The 27,889-nt window shown below is 53.1% G+C and overlaps 1 protein-coding gene and 1 pseudogene across 3 annotated transcripts in view; both read right to left on the bottom strand.

The window, feature by feature from the left end:
- The window catches only part of PRKCA (protein kinase C alpha), a 346,357-nt gene that overhangs the window by 134,816 nt on the left and 183,652 nt on the right, over nt 1-27,889 (bottom strand). The gene's annotated exons all lie outside the window — the stretch shown is intronic.
- Nucleotides 12,475-25,255, bottom strand: LOC130840255 (ras-related protein Rab-5A-like; annotated as a pseudogene).

Genomic DNA, 27,889 nt, shown 5'->3' with positions numbered 1-27,889 from the left:
CTGGGACTCAGGTCTCAGCGCATCAGCTGAAGACAGGATGGGGCACGGATGCTAAGCCTGCTCGTTATCTGAAGACCTGGAATCATTTTTTTTAAAACCAAGAGCAGTTTTTGAGGCCAAGTAGATACGGAGTCCTGAGCTAAAGGAGACCCAAGCCTAGGACAGCCCGGTGGAAGGCACCGGCACCTCGGACCCTGTGGCGGCTTCAGGGTTGAGCTCCAGGGGCTCCCAGACGCCGCCTCTGCCGGTCCAGGTCAACAGGGTCACGGCGCCACAGCGACCACGAGTACGTGGCCCGGTACCGGTGCAAACACTGCATCACTTCACTGAATTCCATCAACAACCTGCGTCATCTAGAAAGGTCAACCCCCGCGCCCCGCCCCATTTTGTCTGGATTCACCCAACAGGTTAGGTGTCAAACATCATCCACTTGAGGACAAGAAAGGCTGTGCTGAGGTCAGGGAGAGACCGCGTCCAGACTCCCGCACGTTCGCCGAGCTCCGGCCGTAAGCCCCGCGCTGTGCCCCCTTCCTTCACGGGATCCCTTGTGCTGCTCACGACCCCGGGGGGTGAACGCCATCATCTCCACTTCCCACGAGGAGAGAGCCAAGGCTGGGAGATGCTAAGCCCTCAAGGCAGGCGAACCGGGAAGCTGGCTCTCAAACCTTTTCAAAGATCAGGCTGAATCCTCACCTCACCTCCAGTGCCCGGGACGGTGACCTCCTTTGGAAATAGGGTCTTTGCAGACACATGTTCTCGGAAAGAAGGGGAAGCTCTGACAGAGACACAGGGGCGCAGGCGTGAGGACGGAGGCGGAGACTGGAGAGATGCCCCACGTGCACGGAAACACCCGGGGTTACCAAGGGGCAGGAAGGATGTCCCCAGAGCCTCTGCAGGGAGCCTAGCCCAGCTGACATGCTGATTTTGGACGTCTGGCCTCCAGAACTGTAAGAGAATGAATTTCTCGTTTTTTTTAACTGCCCAGTTTGCGGTAATGTGTTACAGCCGTCGTAGGAAACCAATCACCAGCTCACCTTGCAGATGAGCTTGGCGCCAAGTCAGAGCCCAGGCGGGGCAGGAAGACGCAGGCGGCGGGCTGAGGGACGGGCATCTTGTGCCCAGACGTGATGTTTCCTCCTCTCTGCCCACCTAACAGGCTTTGGCTTTGAACTCAAACCAAAGTCAACCAGCGACATCAACAGCATGAAACGCCAGCACTCTTAGAATATGCAGCACCAGCTCCTTAGAATATTCTCACCGAATCTGAGGCTTTAGGCTGTGGGTCTTCATTTTGACACACACCTCTGCAATCTCAGAGTTGCAATAAAGATAATTTATTTTGGAGAGAGACTGTAACAGCTTTGCGCTCCCCCCCCCCTTCCATTTTTAAAAGGCAAATCCATCTTTAAAAAAAAAAAAAAGAAAAACACTCATCACCCATAATCCTACCACCTTAACAGAATCATTTCTCATTAAAAAAAATTACCTCTCAATTAAAATAATTTTCCTCTGCTCCTAACCAGGCAAAGTGATTTTTTTTTTTTTTTTGGCTCATTTAACTAAACATTAACGCAGGAGCTGTTTGATTTCCATTAAGGATATGCAAGACCAGCAATATAATTCTTTAAGAATGTTTCCCCAAAGGAAACTAACCATTAACTGTGATTTCCTTCAGGATGTCACTTCAGGTCTCAGAGGAATACGTTCATTTCGCACAGTACTTGAAATTTTATCATCCATTCTTAACCCTTGCATTTTGGTATGTTTATGAGTCCCCAAACAGAAAACAATCAGTGCAGGATTAGATGCCTGGAGCTATTAAAAATAAAACAATGCTAGTCATATGTGGAATCTAATTTTTAAAAATGATATAAATGAATTTATTTACAAAACAGAAACAGACTCACAGACTTCGAAAACAAACTTAAGGTTACCAAAGGGGAAATGTGGGGGGGCCGGCGAGATAAATTAGGAATCTGGAATTAACGTATACACACGACTATGTATAAAATAACCAACAAGGACCTGCTGCGCAGCACAGGGAACGCTACTCAATACTCTGTAAGAACCTATATGGGCAAAGAATCTGAAAAAGAATGAATATATGTGTATGTATAACTGAATCACTGTGCTGTACAGCAGAAACTAACACAGCATTGTACATCAACTATGCACCAAATAACTACTAAATAAATAAATAAAACAATGAGATAGCACAGGCACTCGTCACATCATAACACAATACTCACGGGACATCCCCCCCACCCCCAAGTCCGTCATCTAATACGTCACTTATCCAGCAGTCATACCTCCAGGAACCTCAGCTCTCTTTACCAAGCATCAGGACCCAACAATGACATACTCACTGCGTGAAAACAAGAAACAAGAGCAGCAAACACACAGGGCTTCCTCTGTGCCTGCACTGTTTGACAAGCTCTAACATGTATTCACTCATTTAACCCTCAAAGCAGTGCTCTGTGGTGGATTCTACTTTCCCCATTTTACAGATGAGGAAACGAAGGAACAGGGAGGTCGGGTGACATGGCCCAAGACACGTCTTCCAGGTGGCAGAGTGGGGTCTCCATCGGGCTGCCTCCCCCCCAAGGCCACGCACCTGACCCGCAGGCCACACACAGCTCTCCCTCTGCCAGCTCAGGGTCTCACGCAGGGACCCTCTTCTCTGACTCCATGTCTAATGAGAGCAATGAGCACCCACCAGGCAAAGGCTGGGGAAGGCACACAGACGACCTCCGCAGGGCGCACCCCAGCATCGAGGGTGACGTCCGAAGGGTTCACCGGCCCACCTGGGCGCTGGCTCTCCAAGGTCCGTGAGAGAGGACTCTGCCCCTGAATCCTCGGCACGGCCATGCCGGTGCGACCAGCCGGACATCCTCCCTGACGCCTGACCCCATGTCACAGGAGAGGAGACAGACAGAGAAGTAACGCATCCAGAGAGACACGGCAAGAGGACGGGCCAGGGTTTCCACACCAGGCGGCCGACGCTGACACAGGAGATGGGATCAGCTCGCCCTGAGAATGTAGATACAGGTTCAAAAGTTGTAGAGCGATTCCCTCTCAAACACAGTCGAGGAGAAAGAAAGGTGGAACGGTATTATGTGACACGCGCACGTCATGTGGACGTCACAGGTCAGGGTCCGTAAGCCCACGCTGCTGGGCACGGCACACGCGTGAGCCTCGTCGGCAGCCGCTTCCGCCCCAGCGGCAGCGCTCAGGGGACGCGGCCGAGACCGCAGGGCCCGCAGAGCCGGAAATATTTGCTGCCTGGCCCTCTGCAGAGGAGGCCCGCCGGCCGCTGACCCCACACAACTTCTTTCGAAGAACCCCTCTTTCTTTGGTGATAGAAAGTACACAAGGCGGTGATGTGCTAATAAAACAGTTACAAATAACACGGTCGTTATCAACGCTACATTCTGCAATTCTAAACGTGGCTCTGTGTGTTCAATCCTCTCATGAGAACTTTCCACTCACGTCTGTTATTTCTAGGAACACGTGATATACTGAGGATTAGAGAAAAAATCCTTAAACCCCTCCAAATTTCACCTGAGACGTACATCCTGCTACGTACTGTATGAGTCCGTTGGTGTAAAGTTCACACACAGGCAAAGCCAATCCGGGCCGTCAGCCAAGGGGAGCCGGCGCCTTCCCCGGGGGCAGAGGGCGGGGGGGCAGGTGGGTGCCGGGCGCGGGTGTCCTGGGTGCAGGTAACACGGCGGTTTCAGTGGCGAACACCCCCCGCGCGGCACGCTGAAACTGTGCTTGATACGAAATGCATGGGTTCAAGTATCAGTAAAAGTTTTTACACGTACATGCGGGTGGCCTGCTGTACGCGGCTCTGCAGAAGCTGACGTGCTGTTCTCAGCCCTCTGAGGCCAGAGAACGCGGGGAGCCCTGAGGTCCGAGCCTGAAGACTGCCCCGAGGTCTCCCGCCAGAGGACACGGGCGCAAAGGCCCACGGGGATAGCCGGGAGCGTCAGTGTCCATCCCCACCGCCCCGACCCAATCCCGCACAGCAAGGCGCGCGGTGCCGGGGACCTGAGCGGGGGTGCAGGACCGCGGGCAGGCCAGCGCCGAGGAGCCGTCCCGCTCGCTCGCCTCTCAAGGGGATGGAAATCTTAGCTTTTACAACAGACCCTGGATCCCCCACAAGGAACTGGTTTCATTTAGAGCCTAAGCTTAGGGTCACTCATGATGCTTGCCGAAGAGCTGGACCAGCAGACGACTCCCGGGGGCCACCGCAGTAGCTGGGGAGGGGCCCCTACAATGGGGAGCGGGGAGACTGGGCTCAACTCCAAAGAAAAAGGGTAAGTGGAACTTACAGCCAAGGAGCAGGTGGGGGTCCGTGGGTAGAAAACTACTACGAAGAAACATCAAGGATGAGGCGCTGGGGGATTCTTCCTTCCTTTCTTTTTCTTTCCCTTTTTTTCTTTTTTTTACTTCTTGGCCACACCGCACGGCCTGTAGGGTCTTAGTTCCCCAACCAGGGATCGAACCCACGCCCTCTGCAGAGACTTAACGGCTGGGCCACCAGGGAAGTAAGTCCCCTAACAGGATTCTTGCTGAAGGCAGGCCAGGGTGACCAGACGTCCCCCGGGGGTGTGGGGGATGAGGGTCTCCACCAGCCGTGATCAGATTCTAGGGTGGGGGCTTCCGGCCACACTGACGCGGCAGGACGCGTGCCAAAACCAGACGATGCAGAGACGAAGCCGGGGCCTTGAGATGGAGAGAGCTCAGGGAGCGACCAGGCTTCGGTCAAGGAGAGAATCGTCATCAAAGCCACAGGGGGCTGCAGCACAGAAGTCACGTCAGAGCTTTTAAGATGAACTTGAGGAATACAGCCACCCAGCGGGAGACCTGCCCTCTTCGCTTTGTGGATTCACTTCCCCCGATTCCTTCAAGCTATTTACCGGGTGCCCACGGGGTGGGGGACCTGAGCGGTGCCGGTCTCACCAGGGTGACCGGGGAGCTCCAGCTTAGAGGACGGAGACCCCGTAAAGAGAGCGGCTGCACGGGGCTGTGACGGGCAGGTGGGAGGGGACCGGCCGAGGGGAGGAGGGAACCCAACCCTCTTTTACCTAAACTAGGAAGAAACAGCCCGTGATTCCTTCTTGCTTCCCCTTCGACCTCCGCCTCCAGGCAAGTAACCTGGTCCCTGAAATGTGCAGAGTCGATCCCGTGACCCCCTAAACTGCTGACACGACTCCCTTGGGGCCCAGGGGAGACCCGCACAGACCCGCCCCCTCGGACGTAGAGGTGGAGCCCGATTTAAAATAAGAGACGGACAAGGGCTGGAACTTGGTGACTCATGGACGGGGCTGCTGCTCTAGAACAGCTAGTAAAGGGAATCAATTTCGTGTATTTTCTTCCTTGCTTACACACCACTCGGGGGACGGGGTGCTCTGTCACACCTGATGTTTTGTTCTTGTTGACCAGATGGCCGAGCGGCTTGCCAAGGCCACCTCACCCGGGGGTGTGTCTCCTGGGCTGTCATCATTTTCAGGTGATAAACACAGACCCCTCTGTGCCAAATTCCTCTTCCACTGCGTCCTCCTCCAAGGGCAGATACCCCACTGAATGTGGACCTGGCAGGTGGCAGCCCAGCTGGCCCAGGGAGCTCCACCCGCCACAGGTGGGGAGGCTTCCCAGGCTGCGGACCTGGACGGAGGGTGGGCGGCGTGGTTCTCCGACTCTGGGGTGAGATGAAAAGCAAACAGCAAAGGCGGACCATGCACGTTGGATAGTTTTTTACTTTTTTAAAAATGCAGTCCCTCCCTCCCTCGGAGATGTAAAGGAAAGCCACTGCTGCGTCTGGCATTTCCCAGGTAACGGGGGGAAGTGGAGAGAGCGGGAACGGTTCAAGGAAGAGCCGAGGGGGCTGCGCACAGGACACCCGGCCTGCACCGGGGGCTGAGGGACACCGGGCACGGGGGCTGGGCAGCTGGTGGCTCACGGGGGCTGGCAGGGCGGCGGGCTCGGAAGGGAGCTCTCGGGAGCAAAAACGATGCCTTCGGCGGCACCAGGGGATGCCCCAGAAGCAGCCCCTCCCCCGCCACCTGCACCCACACCACTCCCTGGCCCGCGGAAAAGTGGGACCCCTCCTCCTTCGGCTCTGAACACACGATACACACGAAAAGAAATGCAGGGGAGAAAAAAGGAAATTTGAAAAGATACAGTCTACTCCCCTGGAACATGAACCGTCTCCGTGGGTTCAACACGGAGCAGACACGCGAGGCTGTATCGGCGCGGGAGCTGCAGGCCCGCTGGGTCCCGGCCCGAAGCCGACCTGGGCGGGCAGCCCCAGCGCCTGCAGACGGAGGCCGGGGGTGCGGTGAGCAAGGCGGACGCGGGCGTCTGGGCGCGACGCGCCCCCTAGCCGCCCAGAGAGCCCCCTGCCCAGGCCAGGTCCTGCTTCGACTCTCCTCTGGAAAAGGAGCTTCACCTCGGAGGCCAAAAGCAGGAGGGCAGCTCAGAGGCAGAAGCAAAGGCCCCGAGGCTGCACCGAGGGATGCAGAAGTAAGGCGTCTCTGGGACTCTCACGGCCAAGTGCTCGGACCCAAGGGTCTGTTTATGTCACCCTCTGACCAGAGACTGCGGAGATCAGACGCGCACGGCTCTCTGCCACGAGGAACAACTGTCGGGTTGGCGGAGGGAGAAACGAGAGGGCACAAAGCCTCCCTCACCCTTCGTACGCGGGGTCCAGGCCCAGGAGCCAGCCGTGGCCGCGGCCCTCCTGCCTCCCCTCCTGAAGCCCGAATCCACTCATCTCCACACACGAGGGCAGCAACCAAATCAAATGCAACCTCAAGCCTGGTCAAGCGGCACACGGGCATCACATCTCTCTTGTCCTGTGAACAGCAGAAGCCACATTTCAGCATGAGAAAAGTCCTCAAGCACCTCACAAAAATCAATAGGAAGCAAATTACATGCCAAAGTAAAGAGCGATCGGCTTTGGCACCTCAAGAGGCATTTATCTCACATTAGAGACCGGCCTGGAAACATTCGAGCTCTCCCTTCATCTTAGCGACACCTGTGAGCCGTGTCTCTCTCATGCTTGAAATTAATTTCACGAGGCCAGAATCCAAGCTGCTTTGCGCCCTGTCCATCACCACAGAAGCTGGCACTGTAACTGGGATATGAATCTAGTTCAGCCCCCAGTGCATATTCCCTTTATTTAGGTACAACAGTGGCGCACAGAGAACTGGTATCTGCACGTCAACACTGGGCTGTAACCGATTTTCCGTGTTGAGACTCAGCCTTCCAAGCCACCCTTTGGAACCACGACAATTCTTTTGCGTCTCCTCCAGCTACTGGGTGATGAGGTGTGCCTAACTTCACGTACCAACACGCATGCTAACCCTGACCCTAAACGCGGAGCGCTCGTTTACGCGAGCCAGATACCGCCCCGCAGTGTCCCTTCAGCTCACATTCACAACCATTTATCAGGTGACCACAGGCCACGTTTACTGTGTGTCTTCTACCTGCTGGACAAGGTTCCAAGCGCGCTGCATATTAAAATTTCATCTTAATCCTCACGAAAACAGAGGGAGAGACTATTCTCATCCCCGTTTAAAGACCTGGAGGCTCAGAGTTTCAGTAACTGGCCCAAGGGACAGAGCAGGTGGACAAGTCTACCTGATGTGCAGCCCCCTCCGTATGGTATACAGTCGTCCCCTGGCATCTGCGGGGGCTGTTCCAGGACCCCCTGCAGACGCCAAGATCCATGGAGGCTCAAGGCCCGTAGGGTCCACGAGTTCCGCGCCCTCGGACACGGACGGCCAGCTGCACCACCGTCCACTGGGAAGGGCGTTTCATAAAATAGCTTTTAAAATATGAATTCCTGCTTCAGGTCAATCAACAGAGAAATTGCCAGATCAAGGTTTAAACAGTAAAGCTCATGGATATATCTGCCAAGTTCATTTCCAGAAAGACCCAATGACCTCACAGGCCACAGACAAGGTGTGATGTGTGTTTCATCTCCCTGACCAACCCAGGGTGCTGTGATTTCATTAATTTAATAAATAGGGTCTTGTTTCACACTATTTTCTTACCCTTGAGTCCACTTTCCTAGATGTTTATTTACAAGTGGTATTTCATCCTCTGAGCAGGTGGGATACTTTCAGGAGCTGAGTGTATATTCTGGTGGGTGGACACGGCTCTCGGAAATGAAAATTACTGCTTAGGAAGCACAGCATAAAGCATATTACTCAGCACAGCATAAACTCAAAGAGGAGTGTCATGTTTTGTTATAAATGCCTGTACACACTTTTCGAACGATCCATCCCCTGAATTTTGGGTGACTTTTCATTTACTCTTCATATTGGACCTTGTTAGAATTTTCTGTAAGAAGCACAATAAAAAAGACACTTCAAACTGCAGAAAAAAAAGATGGTTGTATTTAGATAATGCTTTCTGCTTTCTCTTCTAATAGATTAATGACCTAAGGATCCCTGATTTCAGCAGAACGAGAACAGATCAGGAGTTCTCGGGGGTATAAAATACACAGTCTGAGATTTTAAGGCCCTCTGTTTGCTGGTTCAAAGTTCCCTTACCTCTCATGTTTATAACATAGAGCATTTCAGAAGCGTGGGCTTACCTGCTGACGGCAGGGCTCTTATATCAACCGACAACTGGAGACCTCACCTGGGAAGAAGACATGCTATTTGCATGTGTGTTCTAAGCATTTTCTCATTTCCCAGCTATGCTGCTGGTTCAACCCATGAACAAGTGTTCCCACATAAAACATCTTGAGAGATTCATGGGAAAGTTCCTCTGTAGACAGAACACAGTTTTTTATCCCAAACTCATAAAAACAGACATGTACGTTTTAAAGCTCCCAGGCCAGCAGTTCTCAAAAGCTTTTCTGACGTGGTGGAGAGGAGATGTCGCACTTCAGCTCAGAATTTCAGACAACTGGTTCTTGCTGGATATTTTCCTACAGTCATTATTCATATTTTTCAAAGCCGCTCAAAGCACAATATTTGCTCTGGAAACTGTCTAAATTCTAGTGGAGGCTAATCTATGAGCACCTAGAGGTATTAGGGGGTTAACCAATTCTGTCTTGGATCAGGGGATGGCTGGCCCACAGTCCCTGAATTCCATCCGCTTTCAGCGTGTGGAACAGACAGCTCCCCGGTGACACGGACGACGTGTCCCCGCACACGTGGGGAAGGCATGTTCCCCACACCGCCCAACGGTCTCTTCAAATCTCAGTAAGACAGACCTACCCGCCCCGGGGCCCGCCTTCCCATTTACCCATGCTATACACTGAGGTTCAGTGGACGGTTTTATGTGCGGGAATATACATCTGCTGCTAAACGAAGATTTTAAAGCCACTGGCCTAGCTCAACAGCCTATTTTCTGAGAACAACAGTTTCCAAAGAATTCACCTAGGAAGGTTGTTCAATTAAAAGGAAGTTGATGAAGCCATGGGTTCTCTTCTCCTCGGTCAGAAGTATTTCTTCTCATCAATTTATTTGAATAAAGGTTCCAAATTAGCTTTTTCTTCCATCAAGAACATTCCCAGCATCGGTGATGAGTTAAAACGTCTGCACAGTATGAAACTTTATTCCTAATGTGGCATGATGATTTGTTAACAGGCAAATAATTAAATTTAAACATATCTGTGTATACCAACAAAAATTACTCTAGAAATACAGGTAAAAAAACCCATTCACTTCCTGAACCAGCTCCTCTCCTGTACATCAGCCATCCCCCCTGGTCCCCTAGTAACATGAAAACATAGAAATCGCTGCGTGCAATTCTGCTACACGACAGGGATCAGGAACAAGAAAATCCTACACAGGAAGATTTCTCCAAAATTCCTCCATCGTGCTGACTGTTTTTAACTGTGCTTTGGTCTTCACACCTCACGTGTCTACAGACTTTAATAAGGAAATTTAAGAAACACGTAAATGTGATTAGCAGTTCACTGGGATGTGTGAATTATGCAAGCAGACTTATTACTCTACTGTCACAATTTGCAAATTGTGTGCACAGATATTACCTGGCTTTATCTTCCCAGCAACCTCAGAGGTGGGGCGTGGTTCCCGCGTGTGGCTTTACCGTCACTGTCTTGGGGGGCTGGGGGTGGATACCCAGAGAGAACGGCCAGATGACCTGTCCCCCGTCAGGGCTGGAGGCTAAAACCAGAACCCGGCTTCCAGCCCACAGTCCACCCCACTGATTCTCCTGTCAACCTGCTTGTGAAAATTTAATTCCGAATATTCGAGTGGAAATGTGCCTTATAACATTTCCATAAAGTACATATAAATGTACTTTATAACATTAAAAGTACTTTATAAACTCAGCTCCAGAGGAGCACAGCTACATGAAGACATGATGCACAATTTTAAGGGGAAAACTGCCAAAACGAGTGAAGGATGGGGGAGCGGCCGGTGCTGAAACTTGAGCTGAGCTGAGCCTTTCCCACCGAGGGCGACCTGGCCCTTCGCAGGCACCGGACAGACACTGTCGCAAACCCCATGGCCCCCGGGTGTCTGAGGGCATTTCTAAAACAAGCTTCCTTTTCATCATGTGTAACAAAGTTTCCACCTGCACACCGTGTAAGGAACGGCCTGACCCACTACCCCGTGAACCCCTCCTGGTGTAGCCACAGCCCCATCCATAGTCCAGAACCCCGAGGGCCTCTTCTAGCCAAGCGTCCTCCCCGCAAGCAGTATTGATGAGTTTTGCCTCTTTTTCCACTTTATATATATGGAGTCATAAGGAACACCTAACTTGGGGTCTGGATTCTTTCGCCCAACACGACATCTGAGAATCACAGTTCTGTCACACGTAACGTGTTTTTCGTTTAGCATTACACACTATTGCACGGTAGGGTCACACGCACAAGGAACTCCATCCCACCTGCAAGGAGCATCTGGGTTGCTTCCAGGTTCAGGCAATGATGGACAGCACTGCCATGAACATTCTGCACCTGACTTCTGGGACACGTATGTACGTATTTCTTCTGGGTAGACGCCTAGGAGAGGAATTGCTGTGTCATGGGGTGGATACTGATGGGGTTTTCAAAGCGCCTGCACCAACTCGGTACGGCACTGTGGGCCTTTTGTTTTTTTTTTTTTTTTTTTTGCTTTTTATACCACTTTATTCCAACCTGAGCACCTCAATATAAAAGTAAACACTGGTGAACTGTTTTCCTTACTAATTGTGAATTACTGTACATGTACAAATTCTGCTAGCAGTTCAACACTTAAATAGATTAAATCATCTCTGACACATGGTAGATTTCATATAATGAAAATCCCTAAAACAATTAGTGCAATACACTGAACTGATCAAAATAAAATGAACTTTGGAAAACAAGGCTGCAAGACTGTTACTAACATATCCAGCACTTATGTTACAAATTCCTGGAACTTTATTATAGTTCTAGCCAGGCAGGAACAACTGAAGCCTCTTCCTTTCAAAGGGGGAGAGAAGGAAAAAATCAGCTGTTTTAGTAACTGTACATTTTGTATACTTTTAAGCAACCCTTAAATATTACAGAAAAGTAATAAACATATATGGAGACTACAATGCAGTACCCTGTTTACAGTACAGCTGAAGATCGAATTTAAAATAATCGTTTGAATGTATATAATTGTTAGTGCATTGACTATATGTCCAAAGGGCACAAAAGCCCCCTCCCTACTCCCAAACAACAAGAGCTATGCAATGGGGCTTCCCTGGTGGCGCAGTGGTTGAGAATCCGCCTGCCGATGCAGGGGACAGCGGTTCGATCTCTGCTGCAGGAAGATCCCACATGCCACAGGGCAACGAAGCCCGTGCGCCACAACTATTGAGCCTGTGCTCTAGAGCCCATGAGCCACAACTATTGAGCCCATGTGCTGCAACTACTGAAGCCCATGTGCCTAAAGCCCGTGCTCCACAGCAAGAGAAGCCACGGCAATGAGGAGCCTGCGCACCACACGAAGAGTAGCCCCCACTCAGCCCGTGCACAGCAAAAAAAGACCCAACACAGCCAATAAAATAAATAAAATAAATATATATATATAAAAAAAAAAGCTATGCAATGGCCAGCAGTGATGAAACAGAAATCACAGACACCTGGTTTATTTCATTCTCGTTGAAGAACTTACATGTTTGAAGGGAACATGATCCTTCAAGATGCATTTTATCAGTTTTCATATTCCTAAAACAAGACGGGGTTAGCTGACTTTTTTAAAAAATCCCATTTGAAAAATAACAGGACCAGCTACAATTTAGATGCCACTTATGTTCACCTTCCCACCTGAAGACGTGGGACCGTTTCCTTGCAGCTAAGCTGTTAAAATGTGGAATGTATACTTTAAATAAGGCTACCAAGAGAAATTACAGGCTGCCTGAACACGGTAGCTAAGCATAAACATCTTTAGAACCTCCTTCCAAAGAAAGAATTTTTTTTGAAAAGCCCAAATGAGTAAGTTCCAAACCTTTTTCACAGAACTGGCTAGTGAACTGCGGGTTCAGTCACTTGTTTGTATCCCAGGTGAAGAGAAATGAGTCCCGCTAACCTTCCAGGGAAACAAGCGTACACATAGCTCTCACCTCGCCCTTCACTGCTGAAGCATCAGTCAGAGGGTCACACGCGTGTTGTTAGAAATTAAGTTCAAAACACTTAAAATAATTCTGTATTAGAAACTTGACTATCATGAGTCTCTTCTTTGCAGAAGTCACACTGGGCTGGTTAAATGCTCCAATTCCACTGTGGTTAACAATTAGGAAGCAGAAGAGCATCCCAGCTCGTGTAAACTGGAGTTCAGTTACTACAGCACTGACTCCTGGGTGGCCGCGTGGGTTCAGTAAGGTCGACTCCTCTTCCTCCGGCAGAATTCCCTCCTGGATTCTGTGGTTCGTTCTTTGGCAACTTTTTAGCTCTTGCCATGAATATTTCATTCACATTCATTGATGTTTTAGCGGATGGCACTGTAAATAATAAACTGCTGTCATCTGCACAGGACTGTGCTTCCTGGAAGTCGACAGCTCTTTTATTTGCGAGGTCAGCCTTGTTTCCCGATAAAGCTATCACAGTGCTGGGACTGGCGGCCCCCGAAGTTCTTCACCCCGGTGTTCGGCTCCGGCAGAGGGCCCCTCGTCTGTGCCGGCGCGCACAACCACGGCCGCCTGCGCTCCTCCGCAGAACGCCGGTGCCAGGCTGCGGTATCCTTCTCGACCAGCTGTATCCCGTATTTCAGACTTTACTGCTGTGTCATCAAGACACACGGTTTGGGTGAGAAAAGCAGCCCCGATGGTACTCTCCTGAAATTCATGACATCCGCCCTTCACAAAACGAAGCACTCGGTTCGATCGGCCCACAGCCGACTCCCCCGGGAGCACCGGTCTGAACCCGCGTATCTTATTTCCAGTATTTGGCCCGCTGGGTCCAGCGGCTCCTCGATCAGCCACGTCCGAGTTTGAAAAACGTCCCTCATTTCAGTCTCTTAAATGAAATTCTGGGATGCAAGGTGTCAATTTCTTTTCGTTCCAGGGGTAAAGAAACCTGAGCCTGCAGCCCACGGAGGCTTCCAGCTGCAGGTCCCAGGCGGGCCCGAGAGGAGGCCGAGGCTGACGGGGTGGTGGCGGCACGTGTCCTCGTCGCGCCGCTGCCCTCAGACGCTCTTCTTTCTTATGAGAGGCACAGGGGTCTTGCTACTGTTTCAATTCGCATTCCCCTGATGAACGGGTATAGTTTTTGTGCAATGGTACCCCCTTCTGCACAGTGGGCGGAGTTCCTGCCCGTTCTTCCCACGCATTGTCTTCTTCTCGCTCATCTGTAGGAGATTCTCCTCTGGACAAAAGCCGTTCAGTAGTTACAGGTGTGGCAACATCCTCCCCCGTTCTGACCTTCCCTTTCACTCTCTCAATGTTTCAATTAACAGAAACTCTTCATTTTATTGTGGTCCAACATGTTAATTAATCTTTCCCTTTTTCTGGCTGGTGCCCTACATCCGTTTAAACACATACTCCCCTCTGTCATTTCATTTTCTAGAACCTTTACTGTTTTACAATCACAAGTAGATGTACCATCTATCTGGAACTGGGTTTTGTGGGGGGAGGGGGGAGCTGGGGTGGGGGGGGGAGGGTGTTTTATGGGGATATTCTGTCCGCCTCGCCTCATTTGTCTAAAAGACCATCCTTTCCCCCGCTGCTCGGCAACCGAAGGCAGAGCTTTAACATGAAAATGCTGACCTTCAACGTGCACAGAGAAAACTCCCAAAGACCCCAAGTTTTCACCTACATATCCTTGCACAATTCCTGCAGGAATATGGAAGCAGAACCCAAAGATGAAAGAAAGCCTTTATTCTCAATTCTACCACGTCATACAAAGTTATTCTTTTTCCTGATTGTAAGCTTTAGAAAACAGAACATGAGGAAATGATTTTTAAATCATCTCAAAATAAAGAGGTTATAATGTTGTTTTGTACCACAGGGAACTCCTTATGTATCTCAAAGCCCGGTTCTTAAATTTCATTTGAAAACAATCCCTCTTTCATTAACTCCCCAAAAGCTATTCCCAAGGCCGGCCGAGGGAACAGCGGTTGGCTGACTGAGTTAAAGCTAATCAGGTTTCTGCAGCGCAAGCCTTGTCAGCCTCTTCACCCTCACACAAATATGCATTTCTGAGTGAGAGCCAGACTTGCATTCCGTGGGTTCCTTCCTCACCTGCAACACCCAATGGCCTCGGCTAGAACAAGCTTGAGAACCCAGCGGGGAAAAGGCTAACCTCCACAGAAAAGGGGGCTCTGCTTTTCTACTCCTTAATGCAGTCCAATATATTACGTTTAGTGCTTTTTATGTTCTATCAAAAACTCTTCCCAGGAAACACACAAACGACAGTCCTCCGTGACATCACCGCTTGCCACCGTCCCCGGCCACCGGCTCACTAAGACTCCGCTGACATCACTGTCAAGGCATGAACCCAGGTCTCTGGACTTCTCCCCGTCTGATTTTCGTTCCTCAGACACGAAGCGTTTCAGGTACTTCTGCGATGAACGTCACCCTGAGGTCTCCCTAAAGACGGCGTACCTTGGCATCCATTTCTCTAGTGTCTAATCCCGAGGCAACCTGAATCACAACCGTTACGTGCTGTTACGAAGGAGCCCCTGTTCATCTCCGTGAAACTAGAGGCAACGGAGGGCAGGGCGGGGAAGCGTCGAGTCCTGGGCCGGGGAGGGCAGGAACGACGGGTGGTCAGAACCAAAACCTATCAACCGCCGGGTCCGCCTCCCCCTCCCACTCGGAATTCTGGCAGCGGCCTCGAGCGCTGGTGTAAGTCGCGGCCTCGGGGACAGAACTGCAGGTGGTCTGGTAGGACCCTTGACCCCTCAGAGACCCACAGCGGGCTTCCTTCACACCCACGATCTGGGAACCGCTCGCCAGCAGAGGTTGGCCTCACCGCCCATCACAGCCAGGCAGCGCCCTGCGCCCGCCCCGGCTACAGCCACACTCCGGAGGGTGTGTGAGATGCTGTGCCGTCCCACCACCTGCCTCTTCATTCACCTCCACACCCCTTTCCTACGCGCTCAGCACTGAACTCTGACACTCAGAGAAAGCAGCAGCTCACATTCATCCTGCATTTTTCATCCTGGACTGAACGGATAGCAAGTTCAGTGTCACAGGATGACACAGTTTTAACAGAAAAATGTTGACCTTAAACGTACACAGAAAAAACTCCCAAAGACCCCAACTTTTCACCTAAATATCCCTGCACAATTTCGGTAGGAACATGGAAGCGGCCTCCTTTCCCCTTGACACGTACCTACGACAGCAGAAAGGCTTGCCTTTCCCACGTTTTACACACCAGGCACAGGATGGACCCCCACGCGACGGAAGGTGTTTAAACGTTGTACACGTGATGATGATACTTTTTAATATTTCCACGTAGCCTTCAATTCTCTATGTGGTAACTTTCTTTCTTTCTAAATTGCAGAACAACTTTTCCTTCAGCATCTTCCCCCAAACGCATCCCCTCCAAGTCCCTGGGAGGCTGGTGAGGCCCACGGCTGGTACTCCGACCCCTGGGCTCCCCGGCCGTATGAGAAGCACGGCCCCAAGCACCGAGCAGCAAGGGTGCCGGACGGACACCAGCAAAGAAAACCTGGTGTCAGGCGAGAAGACAAGAAGCTACTTGTACCTCACTTTTGAGGGTGGTTCTCATTCAGGACACGTCGCTGAACTGACAAGTAGTTCTAGCCGAATAAATGATCACAGTTCCTGTTGGTAAGACTGATCACCCATTCCTCTACAAAGTTTCCCCCCGTAACCTCAGACCCATCAAATGTAACACTCAGGAGGGGAAACGTTCTTGTTACCCAAAGCGGGAAAAGCTGTTCCTAAGAACCAGCTCCTCTTGTTTTTATGATAAGCTTTCCTTCCAACAAGTGGTCTATTGTACTCAAATTATAAACTTTCTCTGCTTCCTCCTCCCTAAAATACAAAACATTCCTAGGGACTTCCCTGGCGGGCCAAGTGGTTAAGTGGTTAAGACTCCGTGCGTTCCGTGCAGCGGGCACAGGTTCAACGTCTGGCTGGGGAACTAAGACCCCGCATGCCTCCCGATGCAGCCAAAAACGAAAACAAAACCAACAAGAAATCAACACTGCAACGACCTTCCTGAGACAAGTGGTGCCCACGCCCACGCCCACGCCCGCACCTCCAGCACCTCAGCAGAGAATCAAGCGCAGGCGCCTTGAGCTGAGCCACAGGCCCCATCTGCCCTCTGCTGGGCCTGGGCTGGTCGTTCTGTGAAGGACGGAGTCCGGGGACCGTCCACAGACCTAAGAGGAGCCACAGAGGAGATGCGGTCGGGGTGGGGGCGGGGGGAGATCAGCCCCAAGGGCAGCAAGGGTGAGCCACCTGGAGACGGGGTGGACGCTCTTCACACGCCCCGCTGCCCCTGCTCCCCCTCCCGCTGCAACAGCTCATCTCAGACTGAAATCTGACCACGCCACCTCCCAGACATCGTCGGGGTGACACCACAGAGAGCCGGGCGGGCCCGTGACCCCTCCTGGGGCTCCCTTTCCAGCCCCCGCGTCCTAGCCCTTCCTCTAACACGACCGGATAACCTTTGCTCGTAAACCGCGTGGGGACCAGGACTGCGGTCGCCGACTCTAGATCCCCCGAGCCCACGGCCTCCAGCAAGCACACATCTCGTGAGCACATCAGGGGTTACGGTCACAGCCTCCGTCGCAAACAGTAAACAGGTTCCGGGAGTTTCTAGGTACTGCTCTCTTGTCTCTCAAGGTACTGGGGAGACCGCTGAGGGACGCAGCACCCCCGGGCGGAAAAAGGGACCTCCCGGTGGAAAAGTCAGGCTGCAGGCGATGAAATGACTCCCTGGCAGCTGCAGCGTTCTGCTAGAGCAGCTGCCCCGGCCTTCACCTGCGCAGAAAGCCCCACCTCGTAGTCCTGCAACCACAATGCAGATTGTGCTTTAAGGCTCTCAGCAGGAGCTTGGGATTAAAACTCAGGAAGAGGCCAGGCTGCGCCTCAGAAAACGGAGCCTCCCCGGGGACGGCGGGTTGAGAAAGGGAAAGGTCAAGAAATGTAAATGGAGAAGACAATGCAAGTTGAACTTCAGAGCGACGTGTGCGGGGGGAGCCCCCTCACCCCAGGACAAGCTGGGCTGCGGACCAGGACCCCAGGACCCCCCAGCTGCCGAGCGTGCCCTGGGACCCCAGCTGAGGAAGGATGACTCACTGAGTTCCCACCACCAGAGGGGAACGACTTATTCCCATTTTACAGGCAGGACACTGAGGCCAAAAGGGGAAGAAACAGCGGATCACACCTCTGATAAGTCCAATACGAGGGCCACAGTCAGAACCAGGTCTTTTTACCTTGAAAGGCCCAGCCTCCTCTTTGGGCACCCGTCTTCTTAGACGAGAAGGGTCACCGTGGGGGCAAAAATGCCAAAGTAATTCCATGATGTTCAAATCTAAAATGCACTAAAACCCACGAGGTCGCGGGTCTTTCTTACTTTAAGTCACCGACGTACCTCAAGTGCTTCAACAATGCTTGGCATACAGTAGGAGCTCAATAAAAATCAGCTGAAAGACATACTTAAAGAAGCCTGGTGGACAAGCATTATTTTTGCTAGCAGACCTGCTCCGCGGAGCCCCACAGACCATTCAGATTTTTCCAGCAGCCACATTTCAAAAGCAAAAGAAACCGCACAGTGTTAATGTACTCGACCGACTCCAGAACACCTAAGATACGGTCACGTGCGTACACACGCAGCGCCAGGCTATGAATGGCACCGCCCACCCTCGTTTACGCCCCGTCTTCGGGATCCGACGCGTGTTTCCACAGCCTGCGCACACAGCCCACTCAAGCGCCCCAGCCCCCCGGGGCCGCGGCTCCCGGACTGCCCGGCACAGCCCTCGGGCCTGGGTTCTCCAGGCCCGAAGTCAATCGGGCAGAAAGAAGGACGTGTCTCGTGGCCCTTCTCATCTCAGGGCTTCGAGGGTGAAATCTGCAGGAAAGCGAAAATTTTTAAAAGCCCACAGGACTTGCAGGCAACCAAAATGTCCTTGGGTCGGTGGACGGGTAATCCGTGGCCCATCCCGGCGACGGACTACTGTTCAGTGATAAAGAGAAACGGGCCATCAAGCCATGAAGAGACAGGGAGGCGCCTGAAGGGCACATCGCTAAGCGAAAGAAGCCAACCGGAAAAGGCTACCTACTGTGATTCCAGCTCTGTGACCCTCCGGAAAAGGCAAAACTCTGGGGACAGCAAAAAGTTCAGCGGCTTCCGGGGGTTAAGAGCAGGGAGAGGTGAATGGGAAGGACAGTCAGGGCAGTGAACGCGCGCCGCAGGACACGCTGAGGACGGAGACACGTTGCCGCACATTCGCCACCAGCACCGGACCGGAGGACACAAACCGCGGACCCGGAGCGGAAACCATGAACTTCGGTCGACAACAGTGTATCCACGTTGGTTCCGTTGTAACAGGTTTGCCACACTGTGCAAAATGCTGAGCATGGAGAAAACCGTGACGGGGGGGGGTCCCACGGAAACTACTTCCCACGCAAGTTTTCTGTAAGCCTGAAGACGCGGCTCCTAAAGTAGCCTATTAATTTTTTAAAAAGCGCACAATATGAAGTAGCAGCTAGAGTCGGTGGTGTCACCAGGAATCACGGGGAAGAGATCATCCCCCTGTTCTGAGCTAAAGGGAAACCATCACCCTGCAGAGAGGTTTCCCCGCGGACCCACGGGCACTCACCCCACCCGCAGAGACCAAGCGCACAGGCGGACACGCGGCGGAACGCTGCTCTGTCCCGCCTCTGACGCCTGCTGCCGGGTGAGTCCCGGGACAACCCCTCTCTCCGTCCTCATTTTGGTCACCTCTAAAATGGGGATAATAATAAACCTTTTGAGGCCGTTCTATTTAAAGCGTTTCTCACAGGACTGGACGTATAGTAAGTTTTATAAAAATGTCTTCAGGGACGTCCCTGGTGGCACAGTGGTGACGACTCCACGCTCCCAAGGCAGGGGGGCGCGGGTTCGATTCTTGGTCACGGAACTGGATCCCACATGCATGCTGCAACTAAGATCCGGTGCAACCAAATATATAAACGTTAAAAAAAATATTTTCACATATGTCTGTGAACACCAGCTGGTGGACACAAAAGACGCGTGGGCCCTAGAAAAGCGCCAGGTGCCTGGCTGGTGAGGGATGTCACGGGCCAGTCCCGGCTTTCCTTCGGTTTGTCTCCATCACGTTCTGGGTTCCTTCGAGGTCCACCTCCCACGCTGCCCTGGACGTATCTCAGGAACAGCTGCTTCCCTTCCACAGCTTTGAGCAAGGAGAGAAAGCAAGGGGTTGCCAGGCTGGCAAAAGTACGGACAAGTGTGCCAACATCTCTGGATAGAACCCGCCTGAACCAGGGCAGAGAAGGCCTGTAGATACGCGTATCCTTTCGCTGTTCTTTTCCTTGCAGATTTTTTTACTGTGGTAAAATACACAACAAACTTTACCGCTGTAACCATTTTAAAGTGTTCAGCTCGGTGGCACCAAGTACACTCACCATGTTAGGCCACTGTCACCACCGTCCACGTCCAGAGCTCCGTCCTCTTTCCCAGCGGACACGCCACTGCCGGCTACGCACGCGCCTTCACGGCCCCCCACCCCTGCCGCGGCCCCCGGCGACCCCTGTTCCACTCTGTGTCTACGAGCGCGACGCCTCCAGGGACCTCCGGGCAGTGGAATCATACAGTACGTGTCCTTCTGGGACTGGCTTTTCACGTCGCGTGCTGTCCACAAGGTCTGTCCACGTCACGGCAGGCGTCAGCATTTGCCCCCCCGCTTGTTCTTTCGGCCGTGATGTGCGGCCCGGGGATCTCAGCGCCCTGACCGGGGTGGAGCACGTGCTCCCCGCACCGGAAGCGCCGAGTCTCCACGGGGCCTCCAGGGGGTCCCAGACGTCGCTTCCTTTTTCAGGCTGAATACTGTTCCATCGTACGAACAGAGCATACTGTAATCACCCCTCGCCCACTGGTGGACACCTGGGCTGCCCCCCCCCCCTTGGCCTGTTGTGACGAACGCTGCCGTGAACGTGGGTGAGCAAACCCCTCTTCGAGACCCTGTTCTCTTCTTTCAGGGAGAATACCCAGAAGCGGAATTGCTGGGTCGTACACCTTACTTTTGAGAGAGGTGTCGTCCCTGGGTGTGGAAATCACGACATCAAGTTCAGGATTCACTCTCTTCTGATCAGAGAACGTGCGTTCTCAGCGGCATGGTTAAAGCGCGGGCCAAGCCGGCCTCGGGGAGCATGCGACGTCCCCCTGCCTGCTGGCTTCCGGTGCTTATAACAGAGCAGCACTGGGCTGTGCTCTCTCGTTTCGGTGACACACGGACAAGGAAGCCGGGTTTCTTCATTAAAATGAGCTAATGAATTCTGTACTCAAAAATTCACACTCTAGCTCCGTTGGTAAACACAAGATCTTTCATTCATCTCGACTGAGTTAAAACGCACGTGAAAACGATCCTTTCTGCACATCTACCCGCTACGGCTCTACCAGATTAATCTCATCGGTCTAATTTAACAGGCTTCGGGATCATTTAAAATGATGTGTCTTGAGGAAAATAGCAGCGCTTGCCCTCCACAGGCCCACCTTCTCAGGCAGCTGTCTCCTTAGCACTTCACAACCCAGCAGGCTCCGGCTGAAAGGATATTTCCATGAGAGGACTTCCAGGGAAGACCTGAGGGGTGGAGTGGGCAGCGGGGAAGGTGCCGCTGCTGGGAGGAGACAGCCAACCACCTCCTGGGACCCGAGGCTGACCCCCCGCGGCCAAGGCCAGGACAGGCCCTCAGACCCGCCTCCGACCTGTCCAGCCTGCGGTTCTCAGCCAGGCTTGCCCAGCAGAATCACCTAAGTGCTCTGAAAGCCTCCAAGGCCTGGCACCAACCCAGACCAAGTGCAAGAAAAGCGCCGGAGGTGGGGCCGGTCATATTTTTTTCTCCAAAGCGACGTGAACGTACAGCCTGCATGTAAAGAACAGAGCACGGGAAGGGATTCAGACTTTATCTCAATGGTGTCATGCAGCCTACAAATTGCTTTTTTGTGCATCATCTCATCGGATTCTCAACAATTCTGTGCGGCCAGATGGACTCAGGCTGCTATTCCTATCTCACAGATGGGAGACAGAGACTCTGAGAGGTCAGGTGATGTGCCCAGGATCCCACGGGGGACGCGGGGCTGCAAAACCCCAGCCCCGGGTTCTCCCCGCTACATCCTGCTGCTTCACAACTTGGAAAAGCTTCCCACAGAAACCAAACCCCCTCTAAGATAATACACCAAGGGGCCCGAAACACAGACAGCCCTTTGTGCTGTCCTGAGCCTGACTAGCAATACTCACAGAATGTTCCTTATTTTTCACAGGAAGGGCAGCAATCTCTGTTTGTATTTTACATTTTAAACTGCCTTCTCATTTGCTCATTTTCTTGGTTTCCTCTGGGTCCAGCCAAAGCCCTGCTGACCGTTTCTTTATACCCTGGATTCAACCACTACACACCTCTCCTGGGCATTCAAAACGCAGCTGCCTCCTGCAAATCTCTGGAGGAAGAATCGGCCTCTGCTGGGCGCACCCATCTTCTCAGCTCTCCAGTTTGTAAATGACTGAATTGCCGTGTATTTGGGAGGGCACGTCCTCCTCTATGAAGAATAAATAGCCAGCACCCTAAATGAAACCTTCACCTCCAACTCTGACACCCCCACCACAACCCTTCAGAGCCCCCGTCTCGATGCCCCAAGGCTCCCCAGGGCATCTTACAGCTCAGGGCTTATTAAAAGGAAAGCGGGAAAGTGACACTTAAAAACGCCATCAATAGTGAATTCCAATATCTATCTGCCCCAGTGGCCAGGACTCATTAGATCTGAAACCGTCTGGCTTCTCACAGAGAGACCGGAGCCCAATTACCGCAATCCGTACACACGGGAAACGATCCTGGTAGCACCAAGATTCCACTTTTAAGCTGTTTACTTGAAAGAGTCCTGGGGTTTTGACTGGCTTAATCCTTAGATAAGTTAATTGTGAAAGGATTTTTAAAAATTAGATGTAAGAAGGATTTAACAAAGATTCCCACCAAGCATCCCTCAAAATTCTCAGTAAAAGAAGGAAACGCTGCTTCTGCCCGACGGTTTCTCTGCAGCTCTGCCCCAACCGGCCGTGCGTCTTTGGACAAAGAACCCACAATCTCTCTGAGCCTTGGTTTCTTGGCTCTGAGGCGAGGCTGCGGAGTCTCGTACCCCTCCAGTCTGACTCAAGAGCTCCTTGGCCCGAGGCTTCCGATGCAAGAGCTGTAACGTGTCCAGATGGGGGTCCCCGAGCTGGTCTGCCGGAGCCCCGAGGGGGCTTGCCACGGGCTCGTTCAGGTGTAGGGTTAAGGGGGGAGGAAGCCCCTCCAGCACGGGGCTCATCGTGCTGCTCTCCGTTTCCCAGCACTGTTCCCACCCTATCTGCACTGGACCCGTCCACCTGCCTCCAGTAAGATGCTTAGGACTTAACTGAGAAGTTCATCCATCCTGAACCAGCCCCATCATGACCCACGAGGTGCCCCCTGGCTGCTCTTCGATTCCTGCCACCTTTGCTGCCACCACCGGGTGGGGGCACTGATCCTCCTCCCCCGGGCCACTGCGGTCCCCCCACTGCTCTTCTCTCTTGCCCCCCCGTGTCCCCCTTTCTCTCTTTTCCAGGCAGCAGCCAGGCCATCTTTACAATGATCTCACTCTCAGCCTAAAACTCTGCAGCTCGGTGAGAATCAAGTCCCGGACCGCGGCCGAGGAGGCCGCACTTTCCGCCTCTGCCTCCTCCCACCCCCTCACACCCCCCACTTCAGCCTGCACCTCGCCCTCTCTGGCCGCGACGCGCCAGGCCTGTGGCCAAGCTTCTCCCCCTGGAGTGCTCTCCGCGGCCCCGTCCTGCCCGAGAGCCGTGCTACATCGGGTCAGTGGAAAGGCCCGATCCCACCCAAAGGAAGAAAACCGTCCTCTGGTTTCCCACCGCTGCACCGTGGCTTTTGTGCCCTTGCAGCACAGGGCACGACTTTAAATAATGTATTTGTTTGCATACATGTTCACTGTCGTCTTGTCACCCAGACCAACGGCCCCAGAAGGGGAAAGGTGTGTTCGTGCCCTTCAGTGTCTACAGGATGTCTGAGGTGCAGCTGCTGTGAAACAGACAGCCGGTGCGGCAACAAAGCCCCAATTAAACGAACGACCACGAGCCGGGGTCTGTGCCCAGGCGCGGGGGGTCCTGCCGTGCTCCAGGAGGATCCATCAGTGCGCGGCTGTGCCCGTCCTGGCCGGGGCTGTGCAGCCCTCACGTGTGTCAGCGTCTGGCAGCCGTGGGCCTCATTCACGGGCAGTAGTTGCATCACAGGGGCCCCCGGATACGGGCAGACGGCATGCCCACTGGCGGGCACCTGGGCCACACGGGGACCGTGGCCTCCACCTATTCAGAACATGAGCCTGTGAGATGGGACATCTGATCATACTGACTGTAAGTGAAAAAGATAAAATACCTACAAAACACAGGTGGGTGAAATCGTAGGAACAAGGGAATGTTAATTAATTTGTGTATTATGGGCCCGTATCCCAGCATCCAGACTGGCATCTCTTGGCATCTATTTTGCGTGTGAACTCACTGTCCTCTGGCTGACCCCCGCCTCACAGGCCGGCAGAAGCTCTACCGAGGTGGGCCTCTCGCCACTCACGGACGAAAGCTGTGGGAAAACACTGGAAAGACCTCTCCACATTCTGAAAGTATGGGGAGAAAAACCACTGTGTCTGCTGAAGAACTCCGTGGGCTCTGCGACAGAGCACCTTAGGAGACACTGGCCCTCGGCTAAAGCCGCCTCACGTCACACATAGGCCACATGTGGGCACCCGTTCTGCGAGTGAGCTGTCACACGAGCATCACACTGAAGACCCTGGTGCCCCCCCCCAAGTCGTGCGACGTGAATACCCATCCGACGTGTGCACAGCACCCATTCAGAGGGTCCCTGTGGGGCCACCAGTGAGCTAAGAAGTGTCAAACACAGGATCTGCTCTTGCAAGGAGAGTGCCTGAATGGAATACATTCCTGACAACTTCAGAGCCGTAATTTGTACCAAGTTGTCTGTCTTCGTGCCACTTGCTTCACGGAGAGGAGCCTCTGAATAATTCATTACATCCTCACCCGAGTCTCTTTAAAAAAAAAAAAAAGGCAGAGATACTGTAGATAATATTCTATCCCTTAAATGAGTGCTACCCGGCCCATTTCCTACCAGCCGAACAAATCCCACTGCAGCACAGAAGGAAACCACTCAGGCTCTGAGCATCTCTGGAGACCAGAGGTTTCCAGGCGGCTGGCAGGTCTGGTCCTGCGGCCACTCAGACGGGCCTCCGCAGGCCCCACCCTGGTCCCATGTGGTCCTAGCCTCCGAGCATCAGACACCACCCCCCAACTCCGCACCCAACAGCCCTTCAAAGGTCTAAAGATGCTTGAGAGCTTCACACCCTTCCTTTGCTTAAATATTTCCATTTCTGTAGCTCCAGGAGTCCACTCTTCAGTCCTCTCTTTAAATAATGTATTACGGACGAAAATGGAATTGGATAGCTTTTGCCACCCAATGCCCATGAAACCTACTGTCCGGACTTTAAAAAAAAAAAAACAAACAAACAACTCAGGACCCTCCTCAGACCTCGGAGCACAGGTGTGAACTCACTGGTATAGCGCTCCTGGCGCAGACGCATATTTAATAGATGCTTTCTGGCGATAAAAACTCAATCTTGAATTTTCAAAGGGCCTTTCAGTGAAGGACCCAACTGTGTTCAGAACGGCAGCTTCCAGGCAGTAAACAGAAGCTCGATGCCCGGATGCCCGGAGGGGTCCCAACGCCGCCGCCGGGCCTCGGGGAGGCGGCGCCCTGGACCGCTCGCCCCTGCAGAGCGGAGCGGAGCTGGATGGGCACCCGCCTTCGCGCTGAGCATTTTCTCTCAAGAAGTGGCAGAGAACCGAAAATTCACTTGGCAAGACAAACGGGAAGGCTCCGTATTCCACGACAGGAACAAAAAAATAATTAGTAGCGTTCACTGCCAAGGTCTGACAAACGAAATACCTGATGAATTCTTGGATTCCTCGCGTTTTTAACCTGAAATAGCACGTGGAGGGGAACGCTCCTCCCAAGGCCAGGCTAAAATGACCACGGAAACCGGGCAAGTCCACGGGGCAGCTCACGAGACAAGTCCCGCCATCGGAGGCGGCTCGGGCCGCGCTGGAGGGAGGCGGCCTTTCGGGAGAGGGAGACGGATCCCCGAGGAGCTTCCGCCACGTGCGGGGAGGGAGCAGCAACCCCGCTTCTCTGCTCGAAGATGCCCGGGGGACGCGGGGGAGGGCGCGGCCCTCCACGGGATTCCAGAATAGGCCGGGAAGGCACGTCCTTAGTGGCAAGGGAGCTGCGGGGGGCTGCACCCCGAAGACTGGCCGTGCGGGAAGAAGTCACAGCACCCCACACGGCCCCTCCACCCTCCGCGTCCACGGCCCTCCGCGTCCACATCCTGAGCGCCTGTCCGCTGACAACCCTGTGCTGGCTGCTCAGCGAAACACACCACGCCTTCACAGAGCCCCCCGTCCACCAGCGAGACAGCTGCGTGGTCCTAAGGACCATGGGCCAGAGTCCACCCAAAACTGCAAGTGTGCAGGGACCACAGACACTGGTCAGCCCGGCCCTGGAGCAAGGAGAGGCCTCCCCTTGGACAGGATCCATCGCCTGGGGACCCAGGAGGGAGAGGGCCGCTACCTGGGCAGCAGGTGTCACAACCAAACGACCTTCACATCCGTGTGTTTACTTTCTTTGCAAGTGGCAAAAACAAAACAACACAAAACAAAAATCTTTAACATATACGATGGTCCTGCCTTTGGAGAAGGGGTAGGATGCTGAAAAGCACAGGTGGGCCCATCGGCATCCGGAAGGGGAGCTCGGGGGCAGGAAGTGTGTGAGCGGTCATGGAAATGGCTTCTTCCAGCCCAAAGCTTGAAACACAGGTCCCAGCAGGAACCAGAAACATGGGTCCCAGCACAGCTGCTGACGGAAACCCTGAGGGTCTTCGGGGTCAAGGGTGCCTTGTGCAGGCTTTCTTTCTTACAACCTGGGGCTGCAGGACCCCCCACACTCACATGTTCCAAATCGGAACAAGTTCAAAGGTGCGTTCGGAGAAGAGTCTTGGCCCTGCCTGGCGGGCGTTTGGGGAGCACCCCTGGGAACACAGTCTAGCACCCTCTTCCTCGGCCCCAACCTGACGCTGGTGCATCTACTTACAGGCCGGGGGCCTCTCACCTTTATAACTGGCATCACCTCAGGCCACACCCCAGCTCCTGGATGCTGCAGCTCTCCATCGGCCTGTCTAAACGCCATCCCAGGCCCGAAGCTCACCACCCACACGGCAGCGCGAGCTCGCCTGCGTGCACGCCTTGACTCGTTCTGACGCAGCTTAAGAAGGACCGTGCCCTTTACTGGTGGGTATCACCTCGGGCCCTTACACAGCACCTGAGACGTGAAAGCGTTCGCCTCCAGGCTGCTTCACGCCATGGCTGCTGGCAGGAGGACTCAGCTCCTCAGGAGACCCCTCGAGGGCAGGGCCATCACCTCCTCAGAGCCAGCGATTCCAGAAGGAACAAGGAGGAGGCCACCGTGCCTCTTACACCTGGTCTCAGAAGCCACACACTGTCCCTGCCGCCATCTTCCATTTATTAGAAGCAAAGCACTAAGTTCCGTTTACACTTACGGGGATGGGAATTCAGCTCCACCTCTTCATGGGAGGATATTAAAGACTTCATGAAAATATTTCAGAATCACAGTGGAGGAGCCCAGGAGACATGCAGGGGAAAGGGGGGACCAGGAGGTGACAGATGACTCAACCAACCTGCCTTCACATCTACGTGATTATTTCATTCATTTTCTCGGGCCGACAATTCTTTGACGTAACCACGTCTGAGGACACAGCAGTCACGATTTAACATCTCTCATCAGATTTTTATGGGATTGAGGTTTTCCCCTACGGCTCTCTATGTTCAGATGTCCCACTGAAAAGACACACCTGGGGTCAGAGAACCAAGCGGCATGTTTCGCTCTGTGCCGTGGTGCGCAGCTTGGGACAGGCTCCCAGCGACCCCCTCCTGGGTCCACGCCCTGCCCTGTGTGGTCTCCCCTCCTCCAGGGTGGGCCAGACCTAGCGACCAGCTTCTGCCTAATGGAATACAGCAACGTGTTGGGCTGTCATCTCTGGGACTGGGTTACAGAAGACTGACTGAAATCTTGCTGGCATTTCTTTCTCTGGTTGGCATTTCTCTCTCAATACTGCATGATTTAAGGAAGCAAGCGAGAAGCC

The sequence above is a fragment of the Hippopotamus amphibius genome, chromosome 17 (genome assembly GCF_030028045.1).
Source record: "Hippopotamus amphibius kiboko isolate mHipAmp2 chromosome 17, mHipAmp2.hap2, whole genome shotgun sequence".
Classification (NCBI taxonomy): Eukaryota; Metazoa; Chordata; class Mammalia; order Artiodactyla; family Hippopotamidae; genus Hippopotamus; species Hippopotamus amphibius.
This window is presented reverse-complemented; position numbering and strand designations above follow the sequence as displayed.